Below are 23816 nucleotides of genomic sequence, written 5' to 3'. Positions count from 1 at the left end.
TCAATAGACACATAGTCAATAATTTGGCTATTGTACATAATTTTGCATATACTTCGGGGTGCATATATCCCTTTGAATTATATTTTGGTATTAATTACCTGGTAGTGTAATTACTGGGTTGTAGAGTAGTTCTACTTTTAACTTTTTGAGGAAACTCCATACTGTTTTCCAGAGCGGATGTACCAGTTTGCATTCCCAGGAGAAAACAGTGCAAGAGGGTTTCCCTTTCTCTACATCCTTGCCAATACCTGTTGTCTCCTGTGTCTGTGATTTTAGTTATTCTGACCAGTGTGAGGTGATCTCTCATTGTAGTCTTGATTTGCATTTCCCTCATGATGAGTGATGTTGAGCATCTTTTCATCTGTTGGCCATTTAAATATACATAAATTGTAATTCCAAGTATAAAAAAATTAAGCACTAAATGGAACTCAAATACATTAAAAAACTGTTGAAATTTAAATGGAAAATATTACATTACCAATATCATAAAGTATTTTCCAAAGAACATTGCATGGAGTAAGGTACATTAAATATTTTATAATGATTAAGTCTAGAATATTTTTTACTTACATTCTTGTTCATATAGTTTAAAACTCTAGAGCACTGACTGAATGAGAAGACCATTTAAAAATAAATAATAGAGGAGCACATGGGTGACTCAGCTAAGTGTCCAACTCTTGAGTTTGGTTTAGGTAATGATCTCAGTGTTCCTTTGTTGGAGCCCTACTTTAGGCTCTGTGGTAATACAGAGCCTGCTTGGGATTCTCTCTCTGTTCTTCTCTCTCTCTCTCCTCCTCCCTCACTTGTGCATGAATTCTCTCTCTCTCTCAAAATAAACAATGTAAAAATATTCTTTATAATAAATAATAGATTGTGGTATATGCCTTCTTTTTATTTAGAAAAATTTTTTAAGATTATTTATTTATTTTGAGAGAGAGAGCAAGAAAAAATGAACAGAGGAAGTGGAGAATAAAAGGAGAGACAGAGAATCCAAAGCAGGCTCCATGTCATCAGTGCAAGCCTAACATGTGGCTTGATCTCACAAACTGTAAAATCATGACCTGAGTTAAAACCATGACGCTTAGTTGACTGAGCCACCCAGGGGCCTCACAGTTTTTTGTTATTTTGTTTTTTAAAGTAATGTCTACGCTGAAGGTGGGGCTCAAATTTACAACCAGGAGATAAGAGAGTCATATGCTCTACTGAACCTAGCCAGCCAGGTACCCCTGGGGTATATGTAGTTTTAAGGATAAAAGGAATATGGACTCTGTGCTTTGATTTGCAAACAATGTTCTTATGGAAGTAGTACTTAGAGTTTCCATTAGCCTTGAATGACAAGATTCTTTAAGTATCCTGCGAAAAAGAGAAAAGCATTTTACTAATGGGAGGTTTCCAATTTTATCTGGGTTGGATCTTATAGATGTCTCCAGGTAATTCCATTTAGTAACAGCAGTTCAATATAAGGTGGCCAAAAGGAATCACTAATTTTGACATGGATCTTGTGGAACATCAAATAGTCTATTTATGTGAATCTTTAATATTTCACGTAGTGCTATCAGCTATGCAGTTGATTCTTTTTTAAAAAATTAATTAATCTTTTAGAAAGAGTGTGAGAGGGCAGAGGGAGAGGGAGAGAGAGAAGCTTAAGCAGGCTCCATGCTCAGTGTGAAGCCAAATATGGGGCTTGATCTCAGGACCCTGAAATCATGACCTGAGTCAAAATCAAGGGTTGGAAGCCTAAATGACTGAGCCACCCAGAGGCCCCCAGTTGATTCTTTCTCTTTTAAAGTTTGTTTATTTATTTTTTAGTGATTTCTACACCCAGCATGGGGCTTGCATGACCCCAAGAGTAAGAGTCGCACGCTCTTCCAAATAAGCCGGACTATTGCCTCTATACAGTTGATTTTTGATTTTTTTTTTCTTTTTGCTGTTTCTACCAGGTAGAGGGAAATGGTCTAATAGATACCCAAAGTAATCAAAAGTTTCTCATTTTGTTTGAGGCATTAAAAATTTTTTTAATGTTTATTTATTTTTGAAAGACAGAGACAGAGCATGAGCAGGGGTGGGGCAGAGAAAGAGGGAGACACAGAATCTGAAGCAGGCTCCTGGCTCCAAGCTATCAGGACAGAGTCTGCACAGGGCTCAAACTCATGAACTGCAAGATCATGACCTGAGCCAAAGTCAGCTGCCTAACCTCTTAACCTACTGAGCTACCCAGGTGCCCAGGCTTTTTTTTTTTTTTTTTTTAAGTAGGTTCTATGCCCAACCTGGGGCTTGAACTCATGACTCTGAGGTTACAAGTCACATACTGAGCCAGCAACACACTCTTCTTTTAACCGTTTTTGTTTTCAGCTTATTAAGCTCTCAATTCTGAAAATGCCACTATGTGATGCTTGAATCCATTGTGTGCTACATGAAGAGATTCAGTATCTGTTGTTGTTTATCCAACCCTTTATTCTCTTTCCAAGTCTCCCTTTAACTTTTCCTTCTTCAAGTAAATGGTAAGCAATATCATTTCAAGATCAAGTGTCAATTTTTGGTACTCTTCCTTATGTTACCAGAATATCTTCATTCAGTGGAATTATTTCAGGAGTTTCTGCCATTAACTAAGTTCAGTGGTCAAATATTTGACCTGCATAACTAATAATGTTGTTGGAGGATTTGAATCAGTGACTATCTGCATTCCAAGTGATAATGTATTCTAACATTATTTCATTATCATTCCATGTTCCTTCATATTATTTTTGACCCAATGTGGTGCTCAAACTCACAACCCTAAGATCAAGAGTAGCATGTTCTACCAACGAAGCCAGCCAGGTGCCCCTCTTCACATTCTTTAGCAAGTTCTTCTTAAACATCTTTTTTTTTAAAAAAAAATGCTTATTTATTTATTTTGAGAGAGAGAGAGAGAAAGTACAAGTGGGGGAGAGGCAGAGAAAGAAGAGAGAGAGAATTTCAAGCAGACTCTGCATTATCAGCAGAGAGACCAAAATGGGGCTCGATTTCATGAACCATAAGATCATGACCTGAGCCGAGATCAAGAGTCAGGCATTCAACTGACTGAACCACCCAGGAGCCCCATATTCTTCTTAGGCATCTTAACATCTTCCACATTGGTGGTACTGTCTGGATCTAGATCTTGCCAATTCACTGGTGTGTGCTTGTAATCTTCTTAGCCTTATGAAGAAAATAATAATGATAATAAAAAAGGTATTGGACTTGAGCAAGTCACTTAAACTATCTGTGCATCAGTTTCCTTGCTCTTTTCAGAGAATGTTCTGGAAAATAAAGAAGGTCAGATTAAAAACAACAACAACAAAAACACGTTTTGAGTACTTGAAGGGAACCCCACAAGTTAACCAGTTCTTTTGTCTTTCTCTCCTAACCAATGGGTTTCTGGACCAGGTGTTGGTATGGGAGGCAGAGAAGAGTGGTACTCAAGGCTGGCTAAATATTGGGTATTAAGTTTTCTGCACACAATTCCAATGTGTGGGAGTTTTCCCCCGATACCATCAAGGAATTCTTGGACACCAGCTGGATGACCTATAATTCAACTTCATTCTGACACTATCTACCCTCAGATAGCATCAGATTCCACAGGTTAATGATTCAGACCTAGAAAACTGCCCCCTCATTCATATGCCAGTTGCCAAATTCAGGTTGTTACCAGTACTTCTGACCAACTGGCTGAAAAACAGATTCCTATGGGCCTCCTCCTTAGGTTGGATTAATTTGCTAGATTGACTCATAGGACTAAAGAAACCAGTTTATTCACTAAATTACCAGTTTATTACAAAAGATATAAAGAATAGGAATCAATAGCCATATGGAAAGATACACATGGCAAAGTCCCAGACAAAAGAACTTGTTTCTCCACGGAGTTTGGGTCCAGCACGTGGCCCATCGAACCATTGTTTCAGCAACCTGGAAGTTCTCCTAACCCTAACTTTCTGGGATTTTTATGGAGGTTTTATTACATAGGAGTGGTTGATTGGATCAATTTACAATGGTTAATAATTTAATCTTAAGCCCTTTTCCCCTCTTGCAGAGTCAGGCAGACAGGACTGAAAATTCCAACCCTCTAACCACATGATTCTCCTGACAACCAAACCAGATCCCTTCCTTCCTGGCCTTCTAATGTTACCTAATTAACATAACAAAGGTAATTTTGGCACTCTTTTACAAGAAATTCCAAGAATTTTAGGAGTTCTGTTCCAGAAAGGAAGATGAAGACCAAATATATATATATATCATTATAAATTACAGTACTACAGGTAGCAAGTACCCCAAAGGTAAGAGTCTCACCTTTAGGGCTGCAGCTCAATGTTCTGTGAGCCACGAGTCAGCCTTGGTAGTAAATTTCAACCATTATGGTATTCTCCCCAGACTATCTCTTACCACCACAGAACTACTGCAGCTGCTGCTTTTTTTTTTTAGATTTGCCTGGTGACACTCCTCTCCTAAGCTTACTAATACTGTACTTAGTTTCTGTCTTTACTAGCAATGAGGTCACATATACCAAATGATTTCCAATTTATTTCAGTTTTTGTTTTTTTTCTTTTAGTATAATGTGATTCCCACAGTGAGAGTTATCAGTTCTAAAATGGTGATTGAAAATTCACTTTTTGCCAGCTCATTTGTGGAATTGTTGGTAAAAAAAAATCTATGACCCTTGTGGGGAGCTGATTTGGAAAAGAGAGAAAGCAAGCAGTCAGATAACCTACTGTTTATGAAAGGATGATGAGCTAAGTACGGTGTATTTGTGAACCCAAGCAGAAGGTACCCAGGTAGCGATTCTTAGGGAAGACATGATTGGATCAGGGCTCCACAGTACAAAAAGGGGGTGGATTTTATGGAAGTTCATAGACCAGGAGATTAAGCTTGGAGATTCTGCCTAAAAGGGAAAAGACCTGCCTCACAGACATATGGAGGGAGAAGAGAGAGGCATAAACCCTATGGGGCTTAATGGATTATTAGGCCCCATGGAATGGGGGGCACATGGCATGCATTGAAGGGTTACTGGGGTAGTCATCTGGTAAGATATGGGGAAGTCTTCAGGATAACTGGAGAAACAGAAAGAATAGAATCATAAAGACAAATTTTGAATTGATTCAAACTGTATTCATTTATACTAGTAGTTGGTAAGGTATAACCTGTGGCCAAATTCAAACTGCTACCTGTATGTATGTGGCATGTGAGCTAAAACTGATGTTTACATTTTCAAGTTAGCTGAGAAAAATCAAGATGATACTGTTTCTTCTAATTTCAGTGTCCATAAGTAGAATTTTATTGGAATACAATTATGTCCACTTGGTTATGCAGAGTCTTTGGCTGCTTTTGCTCTGTAAAACAGCAGCAAAGTAGTTGCAACAGAGACCTATGGCTCTTAAAGCCTAAAATATTTACTACATGGATCTTTACAGAAAAGGGTTGCTGACCCCTGATTTATATAATTAAACTATTGTTGAATGTTCATGTTAGTGTAGTCATTCAGTTACTTGTGTGTATGTTGTGTGAGATCACAAGTTAGGAAGCTAAGACCACTTTTATCTTAGAGATTACATTCTGGTGGACATTAGATTTTTGCTCAATTGGTGGGTTTATTTGAAATGCAGATAGAACTACTGGCATATGGAATGTGCTTTGTGTTCAGGTGTCTCTACCTCTGAGAACCTCCTGAAGGGGTTCCTGAAGCTTGTACTGTCCAAACTAAAATAAGGATGGAGATAAAGGGGTTCTAGGCTAGAGGCAAGAGTCTGACCTGAGATTCAGATGTGACAGGATCATGGAGAAATGGGGACTGTTTCTTGTGTTGAGTGTGAAGTGGGGAGTGTTTTGAGGACAGTATTGGGAAGAGAGAATAGTCATGAAAGGTCTCAAGGGGAGTGACCAATGCCAAGTCATTTGGATTGGAATTTGCTTTGCTTCTAAGCCTGCACATGTGGCTTGTTTGGTGCAAATGTAATCAAGGGGTAATTTCAAACAGGAGAGCTTTCAGACCAGTTGAATCTGAAAAGTTGCCCCCAAATAAGGTTAAATATGAGAAGGTCCTAACTGTGTTTAGGAAAAGTGAACTGTAGATGTTCATTCTTTGTGTTGTTTATGTTATTTCTCCATTTTGCAGCCTTCCTACTCCTTTCCACTGAAAATCCCCATGACTATCTTGTGAATTATGTAATAATGAATCTCCTGCTAAAACACGTACTTATTTATATTCTGTAATTTTTGCTTAAAACTTGTTTCTAAGAATCAGGGATAGCTTAACATGCTCTTAGTCATCAAGGCCAAGTTTGATGACATATTAACTTTCAGGGAGCCCAGATACTTGATACCTGGTAAAAATGGTGAGGAGGTTGGGAACCAGAATCTCATTGGAAACAGAGTCAGATTGAGCATAGCATAAATTTGAATCAATGGATTAATGATGGTTGAGGCCAGGGAAGTGAAAACCAAAAAACCCACTTAACTTAGTTTTAATAATCAATATAATTCATTGTTTTTTTTTTCAGAATTGTTGATAAAGATGGTAAATGTTTTACCAATAACTTATAAAGTAAAAATCAAAACAATGTCCCTGGAAGTGTATAATAGAGTGACATTTTTTAGTATCCCCTTAAAATTTATATCTGTACTTGATTTTCCTGAATCTAATAACTTTTTAATTTGTCATAATGCTTTGCATTTTCTATATGTGAGTGTGAGCAAATGCATATAACATAAAATTTACCATCTTAACCATTTTTAAGTATATAGCTAAGTGGCATAAATAATGGCATAATAACACAGTGTTACATTGCTCTGCAATCATCAACCATACATCTCCAGAACTCTCTATCTTGCAAAACTGAAACTCTGTACCCATTAAACAATAATAACCCTTCTTCTCTATTCTGAACCTCTGGCACTGAATATTTTATTTTTTGTCTCTATGAATTTGACTACTCCAGATACTTCATATAAGTGGAACCATACAGTATTTGTCCTTTGCTGTCTGGCATATTTCACAGACATAATGTCTTCATGATTCATCCATATTGAAGCATGTGTCAGAATTTTCTTCCTTTCTAAAACTGAGTATCATTCCATTGCATGTATATACTACATATACATGCTACATACGGTATTTTTTAAGGAAACACTGTCTCCCATAGCAGATGCACCATTTTACATTTCTAACAGCAAAGCACAAGGGTTCTAATTTCTCTGTATCCTTACCAATACATGTTATCCTGTTTTTGTTGGTGGTGGTGTTGAATAGCATAGCCATTCTAATGGGTGTAAAGAGGTATCTCATTGTATACTTATTTTTACTGATTGGCATATCTTCTTTGGAGATATGTTTATTCCAGTCCTTTGCCCATGTCTTAATCTGGTTATTTTTGTTGTTGTTGGGTTGTAAGGATTCTTATATATTGTGGATATTAACCCCATATCAGATATAAGATTTGCAAATGTTTTGTCCCATTCTGTGGATTGTTTTCTCACATTGTTGATACACAGAAGTTTTTAATTTTAGTGTATTCCCATTTAATCCATTTTTTTAATTTCTGTGCTCTTGGTGTCATATCAAAGGAATCACTGTCAAAGCTAATGTCATGAAATATTTATATGTGAGATTTATAATTTTAACTTGTAGATATTCAATTTTCTCAGCATTGTGTGTTATACAGAATGTCCTCTCCCCAATTGAATGGTATTTGCACTCTTGTTAAAATCATTTGACCTACATGCAAAGGTTTATTTCTGGGTTGGCTATTCCATTAGTCTATGTGTTTTGTATTTTTTAGGATTTACATTTCAAAATTAACATTCCTAGTGGAGCTCGTAAGGATACACAGTGAGGAAGATTTTATTTTTATTTTTTAATTTTTTTTCACATTTATTCATTTTTGAGAGACAGAGAGAGAGTGTGAGTGGGGGAGGAGCAGAAAGAGAGGGAGACACAGAATCTGGAGCAGGCTCTAGGGTATCAGCACAGAGCCCGACATGGGGCTTGAACCCACTAACTTCAAGATCATGACTTGAGCCAAAGTCGTTGGCTTAACCGACTGAGCCACCCAGGCACCTCCAGTGAGAAAGATTTTATTTTATTTTATTGTTACTCTTTTTTACAAATAGTTTATTGTCAAGTTGTCAAGTTGGTTTCCATATAACACCCGGTGCTCATCCCCACGAGTGCCCCCCTCCATGCCCATCTCCCCCCTCACCCCTACACCCATCAGTATTCAGTTTGTTCTCAGCATTCAAGAGTCTCTATGGTTTGCCTCTTTCCCTTTTTCCCACCATTTCCCACCTTCTTCTCCCCCATGACCCTCCGTTAAGTTCCTCCTAATCCTCCTATACGTGCAAACATATGATATTTGTCCTTCTCTGCCTGACTGATTTTGCTCAGCATTACACACTCAAGGTGCAACCATGTTGCTACACATGACCAGATTTCATTGTTTCTCATTGCCATGCAGTATTCCATTGTATAGATAAACCACATCTTCTTGATCCATTCGTCTGTTGATGGACACTTAGGCTCTTTCCATGTTTTAGCTATTGTGGAGAGTGCTGCTATGAACATTGGGGTACATGTGCTCCTATGCCTCAGCATTTCTGTATCCCTTGGGTAAATTCCTAGCAGTGCTATTGCTGGATCATAGCAGAGTTCTATTGTTAATTTCCTGAGGAAACTCCACACTGTTTTCCAAGGAGGCTGCACCAGTTTACATTCCCACCGACAGTGTAGGAGGGTGCCCATTTCTCCACATCCTTGCCAGCATCTAGAGTTCTCTGATTTGCTCATTTTAGCCACTCTGACTGGCGTGAGGTGATATCTTAGTGTGGTTTTGATATGTATTTCCCTGATGAGGAATGATGCTGAGCATCGTTTCATGTGTCTGTTGGCCATCTGGATGTCCTCTTTGGAGAAGTGTCTGTTCATATCTTCTGCCCATTTCTTCACTGGGTTGTTTGTTTTTCGGGCGTGTAGTTTGGTGAGTTCCTTATAGATTTTGGGTATTAACTCTTTGTCTGATATGTCATTTGCAACTATCCTTTCCCATTCCGTTGGTTGCCTATTAGTTTTGTGGATTGTTTCCTTTGCCGTGCAGAAACTTTTAATCTTGATGAGGTCCCAATGGTTTAATTTTGCTCTTGTTTCCCTTGCTTTTGGGGATGTGTCAACTAAGAAGTTGCTGCATTTGAGGTCAAGGAGGTTGTTTCCTGATTTTTCTTCTAGGGTTTTGATGGTTCCTTGTCTCATGTTCAGGTCCTTTGTCCATTTTGAATTTATTTTTGTGTATGGTGTGAGAAATTGATCTAGTTTCAATCTTCTGCATGTTGCTGTCCAGTTCTCCCAACACCATCTGTTAAAGAGGCTGTCTTTTTTCCATTGGATGTTCTTTCCTGCTTTGTCAAAATTAGTTGGCTGTATACCTTTGGGTCAAGCTCTAAGTTCTCAATTCTCTTCTATTGGTCTATGTGTCTGTTTTTGTGCCAATACCATACTGTCTTGATGATGACAGCTTTGTAGTAGAAGCTAAAGTCTGGGATGGTGATACCTCCGTTTTGGTTTTCTTCTTCAGTATTACTTTGGCTCTTTGGGGTCTTTTGTGGTTCCATACAAATTTTAGGATAGTTCTAGTTTTGAGAAGTATGCTAGTGGAATTTTGATTGGAATGCAATGAATGTGTAGATCGTGTTGGGTAGTAAGGACATTTTAANCACCATCTGTTAAAGAGGCTGTCTTTTTTCCATTGGATGTTCTTTCCTGCTTTGTCAAAATTAGTTGGCTGTATACCTTTGGGTCAAGCTCTAAGTTCTCAATTCTCTTCTATTGGTCTATGTGTCTGTTTTTGTGCCAATACCATACTGTCTTGATGATGACAGCTTTGNCTTCATCAAGGATGTTGGCCTGCAGTTCTCTTTTTTTTGCTGGATCTCTGTCTGGCTTGGGAATCAGAGTGATGCTGGCTTCATAAAATGAGTCTGAGACTTTTCCTTCAATTACTATTTTTTGAAATAGCTTGAGGAGANAATAGGCCTGGAGTGCAATGTACTTTCCTCTTAAGACTGCCTTTGCCGCATGCCAGAGATTTTGGATTGTTGTCTTTTCNAGAAGCCTGGCTAGAGGTTTGTCAATTTTGTTTATTTTTTCAAAAACCCAAGTATTGGTTTCATCGATCTTTTCAGTTGTTTCTTTGGTCTCTATGTTTTTTATTTCTGCTCTGATTTTTACTATTTCTCTTCTGCTGGGTATGGGGAGCTCTTGTTGCTCTACCTCTATTTCCTTTAGGTGAGCTGTTAGATTCTGGACTTGCACTTTTTCTAATCTCTTGTAATAGGCCTGGAGTGCAATGTACTTTCCTCTTAAGACTGCCTTTGCCGCATGCCAGAGATTTTGGATTGTTGTCTTTTCATTCATTTGTTTCCATATATTTTTAAATTTCTTCTCTAATTGCCTGATTGGCCCATTCATTCTTTAGTAGGGTGTTCTTTAGCCTCCATATTTTTGGAGGTTTTCCAGAGTTCTTCCTGGGATTGATTTCAAGTTTCAAAGCATTATGATCTGAGAGTGTGCATGGTACGATCTCAATTCTTTTATATTTATTGAGGGCTGCTTTATGTCTCAGTATGTGATCTATCTTGGAGAATGTGCCATGCACACTTGAGAAGAAAGTAAATTCCCTGGCCTCAGGATGTAGAGTTCTAAATATACCTGTCAGATCCATCTGGTCCAATGTGTCTTTCAAGTCCATTATTTCTTTAGTGATTTTCTGTCTGGTTGACCTATCCATTGCTGAAAGCGGACTATTAAAGCCCCTGCAATTAGCACACTCTTATCTTATAAGCTTGTTTCTGTTTGTGATTAATTGTTTTAGATATTTAGGTGCTCCCATATTCGGTGCGTAGACATTTATGATTGTTAGTTCTTCCTGATGGATGGACCCTGTAATTATTATGTAGTGCCCTTCTTCATCTCTTGTGATTGTCTTTAATTTAAAGTCCAGTTTGTCTGATATAAGTATAGCTACTCCGGCTTTCTTTTGATTTCCTGTAGCATGATATATATTTCTCCATCCCCTTACTTTTAATCTGAAGGTATCTTCCAGTCTAAAATGCGTTTCTTGTAGACAGCATATAGATGGATTTTGTTTTTTTATCCATTCTGCTATCCTATGTCTTTTGATTGGAACATTCAGCCCATTTACATTCAGTGTTATTATTGAAATATATGGGTTTAGAGACTTTGTGTCCTTTGTAGCGTTCATGTTTGTGGTGGTGTGTCTGGTCTTTGTTCCTTGCCACANCCTGCCAAGTTTCAGTAGGTAGGTCTGTCACCACTCTGATAGGTGTCCCTTTGTATGTTATAGTCCTTTTCTCTCTAGCTGCTTTCAAAATTCTCTTTGTCCTTGTATTTTGCCATTTTTGCTATGATATGCTGTGCCAAAGTTCAATTCAAATTACGTCTGAGGGGAGCCCTCTGAGCCTCTTGTATTTCAACGTTTACTTCCTTCCCCAGGTTGGGGAAGTTCTCTGCTATAATTTGTTCCAGGACTCCCTCAGCACCTTTCCCTCTCTCTTCCTCTTCTGCAATTCCTATGATACGGATATTGTTGCGTTTGACTGTATCGCTGAGCTCTTGAACTCTTCTTTCATGTACCTGGATCATTGTGTCTCTTTTTTTCTCAGTTTCCTCTTTTTCGATAATGGTGTATTCTAAATCACTTATTCTCTTTTCTGCCTCTTCAATCCGTGCATTGGAAGCCTCTAATTTATTATGTATCTCATTTATCGTATTTTAAAATTCATCATGCCTCTTCTTATTCTCCATGTTGTCTGTAGCCATAGTTTCTTTGATGTCCCCTATGCTTTTCTCAAGCCCAGCTATTAATTTTATGATTATTGTTCTAAAATCTTGTTCAGTTATGCTGCTTATATCTGTTTTGAGTATTTCATTAGCTGTCAATTCTTCTTGGAATTTCTTTGGAGGAGAGCTCTTTTGTTTCATCATTTTAATTAGCTTTCTGGCTTTTGTTAGATTCAAAGACTAGTTATGCTCTCTGCACCTGTGAGCACTGCTGTATCCAGAAGGCTCTTTGAGTGCCCAGGGCCTATCCTTTCAGAGAGTTTTTTTTTTTGAATGGTATCTCTTGGTCTCTTGTAGTGATATTTGGGACTCTCCACCTCTTGGTTTGCAGGTTAGTTGGATTTGTCTGTGCATTTGTGTGCCTCTGCTCCCTGTGTGTTTGTCTGTCTGTTTTCTTCTCCAGGGCTACCTCAAGAAACAAGCCAAAGTACACATGGTGGAGAGTCCCAAATATCACTACGAGTAGGCAAATAAAATAACCAAGATCTCAACAAGAGAGACCAAGAGATACCATTCAACAACAAAAAAAACTCTCTGAAAGGATAGGCCCTGGACACTCAAAGAGCCTTCTTGGGTACAGCAGTGCTCACAGGTGCAGAGAGCATAACAAGTCTTTGAAAATTAATAGAAAATTAAAAAAAATACATAAAAAGGTCAAAAAGAAAAAAGAAAAGGAGAAAACCGATGGACAAAGAATGGTTTAAAGCATATAACCGGATTTCCCAGCTACAATTAAATAGCCGGGTGTATGCAGTGCTTGTTGGAGATCATAGAGAAAGAGAGAGAAGACAGGGCGGGGATGAGGCAAAATTGGAAATAGAATGAACAGGCAGAAGGGATAAGAAGCTTTCTTCAAATAGCTAATGGCTGAGTATGGATGGATAGGTAAGAGAATGATGCTGGTGTTATCCAGAGAAACTATATAGTCTAATTACTCCAGAGAGACAGAGATGAAAAGGTCGGTAGGTGTAGAATTTACATCTACAGAATGGACTAAATGTGACTGTTTAAGCAAGCCAGTGACCAGAGTTAATCAGGTCAATGTTGGGGGGAGGGGGAAAGGGAGGGGAAGGCAGCTCTCAAGGAGGGATGGGCGTGGTGGGATCCAATGCTTCAGGAGGGAGTTCTGCCATGGCGGTTGTGGGGAGAAGAGTGGCTGCACTCCAGTCCCTTCTTGAACCAAGCGCTGTACCTTGCTTTTTTGGGTATGTAAACTCCCCTGTCTGGGTGCACAGTCAAAGTGGGTTGTGCTCTTTAACCCAGGCCAGGCCTAGTTTCTAAATCTCAGTCCGCTAGCCCCACTGAAATTGCGTAGACACAACCTAGCAGGCAATCCCCTCAGGGCAATTCCAAGCCTCTTGCCTAGCCCTGGGAGTGGAGCCAGAATCGCTGCTCCCTTCTCCTCTGGTCATGTTCGGGAGCATGGGCGGGGGTTTGCCTGCGGGGCGTGCTGGGCTTGCTGGAGAGAGAAAAAACAGGTCCCTCTGTGTCACGTCACCCGAAACACGAACTCACGGGCAAATCTCCCAGTTTTTAAGCTCTTAGTCTTCCCTCTAGAGTTCCGTCAGCCAGGAGCGCAGAAGCCCGGTATGGGCACACGCGGCTCCTCCAGGACTCCAGCCAGCGAGGAGCACAATGGCGCAGAGATGCCCAGCTCCTCTGAGGGTCTAGCCAGCCAGGAGCACCAAGAAGTGGTCGGTGCGTGGGGACCTGGAGTGCAGAGATTTAGCTCGCAAGGTCCCTCTGTGCCCGGAGCGGAGGTTTTTCTGTTTCCCAGCGACAGGGACCATGTCTTGAGCGGTTTCAGACTTTCTCTTTTTCCCCTCTCACTCCCCGCAGAGGGGGATCGCCCCCATCCCTGGAGTCTCTGATCCCAGCCTGATTTTATCTTCCCCAGTTCGCACTCACGTTAGAAGCCTTTTTCAGTGGATTCTGCGTCTTTTTTACTCCCAATCTTTTGGGTTCTGTAAGGTTTCCTATGGCTTCAGTACTTTTCCGTGAGAGATACGGGGGCGAGTGCAACGTACGGAGCTCCCTACTTCTCTGCCATTTTAAGTAATCAATCCAGTGAGAAAGATTTTAAATCCCACTAATCTGACCAGGAATCTGACAACTTTTGTGATGTAAGCCAAGTGACTAGGATACAGATCTGTAAACCTTTCCTCTAAAGGGCCAGTTCATTAAGGACAGAGAGATTTATTTTAAGAAGTTGACTTGTGATTATGGAGGTTGGCAAGTCCAAAATCTGCAGGTTAGGCTGGTAGACTGGAGATACAAAAGAGTTATGTACTTTAGTTCAAAAACAGCCTGATGACAGAATTCCCTCTTCCTTAGGAGACCTGATCTGTTCCTCTCAAGACCTTCAACTGATTGGATGAGACCCACCCACATTAAGGAGGTTAATCCACTTATCAAAGGTCAAATTAGATGTTGATTTCCTCCAAGAAAAACACCTTCACAGTTGCATCTAGGCTTATGTTTGACCAGATATGAGCACCGGTGCCCAGCGAAGTTGGCACATAAAATTACCATCATAACTCCACCTCTTGTCAACTTGACACTGATATAGATCTCTTTAAACCATTCTTAATCTCCAAATAAAGATATTAACAATGTCCTACTTGTGTGTAACATAATATAGCTACTTTGGGTAAAAGTAAAAACTCATTGGGGCACCTGGGTGGCTCAATTGGTAAAGTGTCAGATTTTGGCTCAGGTCCTGATCTCACAGCTTATGAGTTCCAGCCCCCTCCTCCCAGGCCTCCCTTCTGGCTCTGTGCTGACAGTTCAGAGTCTGGAGCTCCACTTCATTTCTGTGTCTCTGTCTCTCTCTGCCCCTCCCCTACTCATGCTATCTCTCTCTCTCTCAAAAATAAACAAACATAAACAAACAAGCAAAAAACACAAAAACTCATTAACCCTTTTCCTAGGAAAGGATACAAAGTCTTTGGGCAATGTTCACTTTTTTCCTTGGTCTCATGCAACTGAAATACTGTGATAAAAAGGTAATAGAGGCACCTGGGTGGCTCAGTCGGTTAAGTGTACGACTTTGGCTCAGGTTATGATCTCATGCATGGTTCCTGGGTTCGTGCCCCACATCGGGCTCTGTGCTGACAGCTAGCTCAGAGCCTGGAGCCTGTTTCAATTTCTGTGTCTCTCTCTCTGACCCTCCCCTGCTCATGCTGTCTCTCTCTCAGAAATAAATAAAACATTAAAAAAAAATTAATGATACCTAAATAAAACAAACAACCATACACCCACACAAACATATAAGAAGAGAAAATACTTATCACTATTATAGCCTTCCTAACTATCACATGGTAAGTATCACATGGTTATAACTGATATTTATAACTACCTTCATCAATTACTCATTCTATATCCCCTTTGCCTTCAGCAAACACCTCTTCAAGTTGTGGTTCTTTAACTTCTGTGGTGGCTAAACCTTCATTTCTAAAGAGTCTGAACCATTAGTAATCTTTCCTGGTTGTCATAGTTTTTCTTTTTTTCTTTTTTAATTATAAGGTATAGCAATACTAAGAGATGTCCTAAGGGATATCCTGTAGTCCAGACATGATCTTCTTTCCTCTCTTGTGGTTAGTAGTCCAATTTCACATTGGTAATTAGGATAGGTCACCCCAGGCCACACACAGTTGCTCCCATTTCTACCCTCTAATTCCTGGACCCATGAATCCTGACTATCAGAGAAACTGTACCATATATTGAATGTTGATTCACAGCATATACATCTTACTGAAAAACCTAACCCCAGCCCTCTAAGATATTGCCACTACCTAGAACTCTACCTGAGTGTTTCAGGGCTTGTTTTACCATTCTATCAAGCCAGCAGCTTTAGGACCATTGGACAGANAAGTCGGACGCTTAACCGACTAAGCCACCCAGGCGCCCCGAATGGCTCCATTTTTATACTTCATTTTCTGTTGTAGGGGAAGAAAAAGTTTTCCTTGACCCCCCAAGAGTCTCTGTCTGGATCTGAAAATTAAAGTTATTTTTTTCTTATTTTATTTTTAAATGTTTTATTTATTTTTGAGAGAGAGAGAGAATGAGAGAGAGAGAGAGAGAGAGTGGGGGGGGGAAGGGCAGAGAGCTAGAGGCAGAAAGATGATCAGAAGCTGGTTCTGCACTGACAGCAGTGAGCCCAGTTCAAACTCACAAACCATGAGGTCATGACCTGGGTGGAAGTTGGGTGTTTAACTGACTGAGCCACCTAGGTGCCCCTGAAAATTAAAATTCTAAAGGCAGGTTTATAGGAGAAAATCATTTAAATTTATTTAATATAAATTTTATGTAACATGGGAGCCTTAATAAAGAAATGAAGACCCAAAGAAACAGAGATAATTATTTTTTCCAAGATTTGATGAAGGGTGGGCAATTGTGGAAGAATATAATAGGTCAGAGTATGAGGTTATAGTAAACTAGGAGAAATTTAGCAAGATCTGTTTGTTTCGATTCTTGGCATCCATTTGTCTTTGGAAGTAAGGATGCACCTTCCCTCCAGGTATAGGGAGGGTACCTCTCACATGAGGATTTTATGTCCTAATTCAAAGAAGGGGGTGGAGCAAAGTGATTTTTTTTCTTATGCTATTTTCTCAAACTCCATCAGCTTAAATTATTCAATATTCCAACATGCCGTATTTTGGAGTAATGTGACCTGAAACCCATCAAGTTTAACTACATCAACTGTGAAGATGTAGCCATAGATAAATATATAAACAAAGGGCATGGCTGTTGTGAGATAATAGAAAAAAATATATATCAACTATACTTCAATAAAGGAATATATCACTCATAGACCCTGTCACAGAACTCCCTTGTTATTTTTTAATAAGAACACTAGGAGCAACTCTTGTTTTAATAGTTGGTCTTTGACCCCATCCCTCACATAGGGCTCTTAAAATCCTTATAAATTCCTAAGTGATAAGAACCTTAAGAGCATCTTTTGTTCTAATGAGGCAACTCTGGGTGGATTTCTGGATGTCTCCTGAATGGGAACTGACCACCGGAAAGATGAAGCCATGATTAGAAGGTTAGAATTGTTCACTTCTCTAGAGAGGTGGAATTAATTATGGAATTAATAATTTATTATGCCTCCCTAATGAAGTTTCCACAAAAATCCCCAAAGTCTGGCACTCCTAGAGCTTCCAGATTGGTGAACACTTCCATGTACTTAGAGAATAATACACCCCAACTCCATGGGACAAATGCTCTTGCTCTTAGGACTCTCCCAGACTTTGGCCTATACATCTCCTCATCTGGTATAAGTACAGTTGACCCTGAACAATATGGGGATTAGGGCTGCTGACTCCTTAATTTTTTTAACATTTATTTATTATTGAGAAACAGAGAGAGACAGAGCATGAGCAGGGGAGGGACAGAGAGAAGGGGAGACACAGAATCTGAAGCAGGCTCCAGGCTCTGAGCTGTGAACATAGAGCCCGTTGTGGGGCTCGAACCACAAACTGTGAGATCATGACCTGAGCTGAAGTCGTACACTTAACCAACTGAGCCACCCAGGTGCCCCTATATATCTTTTTTTGTTTAAAAAATGTTTGTTTTTTAGTTTTGAGAGAGACAGAGTGAGAGCAGGGGAGGGACAGAGAGAGGGAGAGACACAGAATCTGAAGCAGGCTCCAGGCTCTGAGCTGTCAGCACAGAGCCTCACACAGGGCTTGAACTCACAAGAGAGATCATGACCTGAGCTGAAGTCGAATGCTTACCTGACTGAGCCACCCACGTGCCCCCCCATATAACTATTTTAATATTTGTTTATTTTTGAGAGAGAGAGAGAGAGAGAGAACAAGCTGGGAAGGGGCAAAAAGAGAGGGACAGAAGATCTGAAGGAAGCTCTGTGCTGACAGCAGAGAGAACAGTGTGAGGCTTGAATCCATGATCTGTGAGATCATGACCTGAGCAGAAGTTGGATGCTCAACTGACTAAACCACCCAGGTGCCTCTATGTATAACTTTTAACTCTTCCAAAACTTAACTACTAATAGCCTGCTGTTGACCAGAAGCCTTACTGATAAAATAACTTGATTCACACCTATTTTGTATGTTACATGTATTATATACTATATTCTTACACTAACACTTAATGTTTTCTCAATTTTTTTCAGTATTTCTAATCTACATGTCTCACATTAAAGTTTTTTCAAATTGTCACAAATCTCTACAATTTTTTCCAATATGTTTATTGAAAAAAATCCACATATAAGTGGACGAATGCAGTTCAAATTTGTGTTGTTCAAGGGTCAACTGTAAACATTTCCCTGAGTTCTTTGAGCCACTCCAGCACATTAATTAAAGCAAAAGACACAGCAGGTCATAGGAACTTCTGATTTGAGCCATGCCAAACAGAAGTTGTGGGTAACCTGTGGCCCTGTTCCTTGCAACTGGCATCTGAAATGGGTGACAGCAGTCTTCTGGGACTGAGCCCTTAACTGTAGGATATGACAGACACTACCTCCAGGTAGGATAGTATCAGAGTTGAGTTAAATTGTACAACACCCAGCTGGTGTCATGAAGAATTACTTGGTGTGGAGAACACACCCCACAAATTTGGTTACAGAAGGATCAGAAGTGAAGTATTCTGTGTGAATATGGTAGCGGTGTGAGAGTAAAGGAGAAACACATAGGAGTGGAAAACTGGATTTTTTTCCCATTCAGGAAGGAAAGACTGGGTCTTTCTATTCAGCTCTATTCTAAGTATACTTTATAGACACTGAAACTTGAACTTTATATAATTTTCACCTGTCACAAAATTGTCTTTCTGAGTCCCTCCCAATGATGTAAAAAATATACAGGCAGTAGATGAGATTTGGTGTAGTTTGCTGACCATCTAGGGTGTTCTTACCCAAAGCCTAGATATAATGAGAATGTGTGCAAAAGCTGTGGTTGGAAGAGTGTCTTTTTTGTTGCTTGTGACCTGTTTGAGTAATCTCAAGAGGGATAGGCACTTCCTTCCCCTGCTCAGCCTCTTCTAGGGCTGGTCCTGGGGAATTTCCAAGAATGCTGTTCCCCAGATTGGGGGAGGGAGCCTACAGCAAAAAAATCACAGGTCAGATTTGCTGTGAATAGATTGTACCTGTAGTGAAAGGCTGCCACCCAGCGCCTTGAGGAATGAGCCTATAGGGACTGTCCTGGGCTTTTGTACAGCAAGTATGTGTTCTGTTTTGTCTTTTCACCCAGCTTTCTGCTAGGGCTTTAGGTTTGAATATATAGATTTATAAAAACCTTCTGTGAATTAAAAATTATAATGAAGAATCCTTACCCATAGAAGTTGCTGCACTATAGGGAAGTGGTTAAGAGCAGAGGTAGAGTGACCAGACTGCTGGGCTTGAATCTAGGTTCAAACACTTGTGAACTGCATGTGACTTTGGGTGTGATTCTAGACCTCTCTGGACATCAGTTTCCAAAAATGTAAGAGGGATGGAAATAGGAAACAACTCATATGATTATTTAGGTTAATGGTAAAGTACCTGGAAAAATACCTGATACATAGTAAGCAGAATATGTGTTTATTAAAATAATTAACTAATTAAAATAGCTGCTCACACAGAATGCAGACTTCAAATCATGTAGTCTTAATAGTTTTGGTGTCTTGAATTTTTGCTTCTGAATTTTAAATTTTATCATAAAAAGGATTTTAGTCTCTCTGCAATATCATTTCAAATATCGTCCACATTCCACAAATGTCTAAGATACTAAATCATTTTACCTTTATCTCAAATTGTTTGCATCTTTTTTTAAATGATTATTTTTGAGAGAGACAGAGACAGAGTGTGAGTGGGGAAGGAGCAGAGAGAGAGGGAGACAGAATCTGAAGCAGGCTCCAGACTCAGAGCTCCTAGCTGGCAGCAGAGAGCCCCATTCAGGGCTTGACCTCATTAACTGTGAGATCATGACCTTAGCTGGTGGATGCTTAATTGACAGAGCCTACCAGGCACCCCTAATTTTTTATATCTTATTTTATAATGCTTTTTTTCTTTTGTATTTGTTTAAGTTCTGATACTTTGGGATAAAAATTTCACAAATATTTTAGTGGGTATGAATTTTCACACTAACGAAAATGCTTTTTATTTAAACCAAATGTCATGTTTAAAAAACTTCTTCCACAAAAGTCCTCCTAATGGCAGAAAAGATAGACTGGGGATTGTCTAATGGTCACACAAATAAAACCTCATAATATGTTCTTTTATATTTAAAAATTAGCCTGATTTTGTTGATTTTATACCTTGGTCTGTACTATAGTCATATTTGTTTTATTTTAAAGTGTTTTCTTTTTAACCCCCTTCAAGGGACTTTTTATCCAAGTAACAGCATATATTATTTTCAAGCTTGGATAGGATTTTTATAGTTGCCTCAAATTCAGGAACAAAACAATTTATATTGGTCAAAACCATTACAATCTACCATTCACTTTTCTATAATTTCGCAACAGAACAAACTCAAAATAGAAATCTGATTTCAAAACAAACTTGAAACAATTTTTTAAATTTCTTTTTATTTATTTCTGAGAGAGGGAGAGAGAGAGAGAGAGAGAGAGAGAGAGAGAGAGAGAGAGAGAGACAGCCTGAGCAAGGGAGGGTCAGAGAGAGAAGGAGATACAGAATGCGAAGCAGGTTCCAGGTTCTGAGCTAGCCGTCAGCAGAGAGCCCAATGTAGGGATCGAACCCCCAGAGCCCCACAAACTGTGAGAACATGACCTGAGCTGAAGTTGGACACTTAACCGACTGAGCCACCTAGGCGCCCTTATTTTTTAAAAAAATTTTTTAACTAATCTCTACATACCTAACATGGGTCTGGAACTCACAACCCTGAGGTCAAGAGTTGCATGCTTTGCTGACTGAGCCAACCAGGTGCTCCAAAAGAAATGTTTTTCTCTGCTCCTCCTTCTCCTCAGACTTTTCCCCTAAGACTGAGTTACTTTAGAAAACAAGTCTATATATTTAAAGTTATCAGTGTTTATTTGGATTATTTAAAAAACAAGAAAATTCAATATAATGCTGTTGGGATTCATGCAGATGTTGCCCAAGCAGCACATTATAAAAGGACAAGAATGTGTGGGTATAAATTATGAAGCCCTCATGGTTAGATTCTAACCATTTTCTTTTCACTGGCTGCCTCTTGATCTCTTCCAGTACTTACCTAATTGCCCCCTATTCTTACTGATGGTTGGTTTGGGTTTTGCAGTGGCTATGGTATGATTTCCACTGCTAGGGAGGAAGCCTGGTATTCTTTGTTCTTCACCTGCCAGAGGAATAGTAGGGGAATGGGGGGAGTCTGTGTGCTGTGTAGGTTTCAATGTGACAAAAGCAGAAGGTGGGAGGACCACTTAGGTAGAGAGATCTGCAGCAGGTACAGAGTAGAGAGATTACAAAGAGCAAGTGCTTCATAGTGACCATACATCCTTGCACTTTTTTCCTCTCAAATTCCTTTTTCTTATTGACTTCTATGAGTTCTTGACTTAGTGGGTATATATTAATTAGGTATATTGTAAATGTGATCTCCTGTCTCCATTAACATTATTGTATCCTTTTTCCAGACAAGGGTCCATGAACAACATTTTCTGTATCATTTGATTGTTTGCACAGTTTATACATTCAAATGACAGACAATTAAAAAAATAGATTTGGAGAGATTCTTTATTGGTAAGTGTCCTTTCAACCCTTGTCTAACAACCTTCTTTGAAGGTAACCATGTTAGGACATTTTTGCATATAATTTTCTGATCAAATTTTTCTCTTAATTAATATTTTTATTTCAGAACAACTTTATATTTACATAATTATTTCAAAGATAGTCCAGAGAATTATTCTACATTTCACATATATGTTGTCTGTTGTCAACATCTTGCATTAGTATGGTGCATTTGTTACAATTAATGAACCAATATTAAAGTCCATACTCTATTCATATATCCTTGGTTTCTGGATAATGTCTTTTTCTGTTCCCAGGTCTCATCCAAAACAAATATTACATTTAGTACTCCTGTCTCAAGGCTCTTCTTGGTGTGGCAAGAGAGAAAGCTTCTCAGGCTTTTTTTGTTTTTGATGTCCTTGACAGTTCCCAGATTACTAATTAGATATTTTATAAAATTTCCCTCAGTTGGAATTTAAGAAAATATATAATGCCCACACCATTATAACCACCTTTCTTAAATTGCACAAGACAGTGATTTTTACTATATTCATAATGTTTTACAACCATCCCTACTATTTAATTCCAGAACATTTTATCATCCTATAATGAAGCCCATAATGAAACCCAATAACCATTAGCAGTCACTCCCTATTCATCCTTCACCATTCTGTGACAATCACTGCTCAGATTTCTGAATCTATGGATTTGGATATTTTGTACATTTCATATAAGTGAACTCATACAAAATGTGGCCTTTTGTGTATGGACTTTTTCATGTAGCATAACATTTTTCAGAGTTCATCTATTTTATAGCACGAATCAGTCCTTCATTCCTTTTTATAGCTAAATGACATTGTAGTATAGATATGCCATACCATATCATATTTTGTTTATCCATTCATCAGTTGATAAAGAATTATTTCCTCTCTCTATTATATTAAGGCTGCTATGAAAATTCATGTACAATTTTTTGCATAGATGTGTGTTTTCATTTATTTTGGGTTATGCACTTTAAAGTAGAATTGTGGATCATAGGATAGCTTTATGGTTAAGTTTTTAGGTATTCTTGACCTTTTTTTTTTCTAAAGTGGCTGCACTAATTTACACTCCTATCAGCAAAGTATGAAGATTCTCATTTGTCCACATCCTCCTTAACACTTGTTATTGTCTTTTTGATTATAGCTCTCCTAGTGAGTGTGAAAAGGCACCTCATTGAGCTATTCTTTTACATTTCCCTGATGACTAACGATGTTGAATGTCTTTTCATATGCTGATTGGCCATTTGTTTATCATTTTCTGGATGAATTATTTATTCAAATCTTTTGCCCATTAAATGTTTTTGTCCTTTTATTGTTGAGTTTTAAGACTTCCTTTATATGATATTTGCAAATATTTCCTACCATTCTGCTTATTGTCTTTTTATTTCCTTAATAGTGTCTTTTGAAGCAAAACTTTTATGTAATTGTGATATTATGATGAAGTCCACTTTATTATTTTTTTTTTGGTTGCTTGTACGTTAGGTATCATATCTAAGTAAACATGATTTTTTTTTAGTTTGGATATTGTTAGTTTATTATAAAAGAGAGACATGAAAATTATTTACATGATGAAAGATTTCACAACTTCACTGGAATGGGCAGCTTCACTTCATGCCATTTCAATAATGATTTATTTCAGTCTACATAGTTTCCGAGAATGTCACCATCTCTAAATAAGAAATAATCCTTGTCATCTAGAACTACTTTGGTGCCTCCGTATTCTGGGAGAAGAACTTTATCTCCAACTTTCACACCAACTGGCTGAATTTCTCCACCCTTTCCTTTAGAGCCTGATCCAACAGCTACTACGGTTGCTTACAAAACTTTTCCTTGAGATTTTTCTGGAAGCATAATGCCTCCTTCGGTTACAGTTTGAGCTGCACTCCTTTCAACTAAAACTCGGTCAAAGAGGGGAAGAAACTTTCTAACCACTTGTCCTGCCATGACTATGGCCACCACAGTTTCTACTCTGCTCTGGAGCTGCTGCTGCTGCCAAACATGATTTATTTAAGGTCACACAGATTTACATCTATGTTTTCATCTAAAAGTTTTATATTTTAAACTCTTACATTTAGGTCTTTGATCCCTCTTGATTTAACTTTCATATATGATATAGGAATTATGATAAGTTTTGCAGCTTCATCAACTTCAGTTTTATTGAGAGTACTTGTTTTGTCCCTTAAGCTCATACCTTTGAGTGTATGACTTGGGGATAGGTCTAGACTTTGGAAAAGATGGAATTGTTGAAAGACATATCTGG

At 38.7% G+C, this 23816-nt stretch overlaps 1 pseudogene; it reads right to left on the bottom strand.

The window, feature by feature from the left end:
- Positions 1–23067: 23067 nt before the first annotated feature.
- On the bottom strand, positions 23068–23500 carry LOC144244749 (10 kDa heat shock protein, mitochondrial pseudogene; annotated as a pseudogene).
- Between the last annotated feature and the right edge of the window lie 316 nt (positions 23501–23816).

The sequence above is a fragment of the Crocuta crocuta genome, unplaced genomic scaffold, assembly GCF_008692635.1.
Source record: "Crocuta crocuta isolate KB4526 unplaced genomic scaffold, BGI_CrCroc_1.0 scaffold208, whole genome shotgun sequence".
NCBI classification, from domain to species: Eukaryota; Metazoa; Chordata; class Mammalia; order Carnivora; family Hyaenidae; genus Crocuta; species Crocuta crocuta.
The sequence above is the reverse complement of the archived record's forward strand: the minus strand, read 5'-3'. Positions and strand labels throughout refer to the sequence as shown.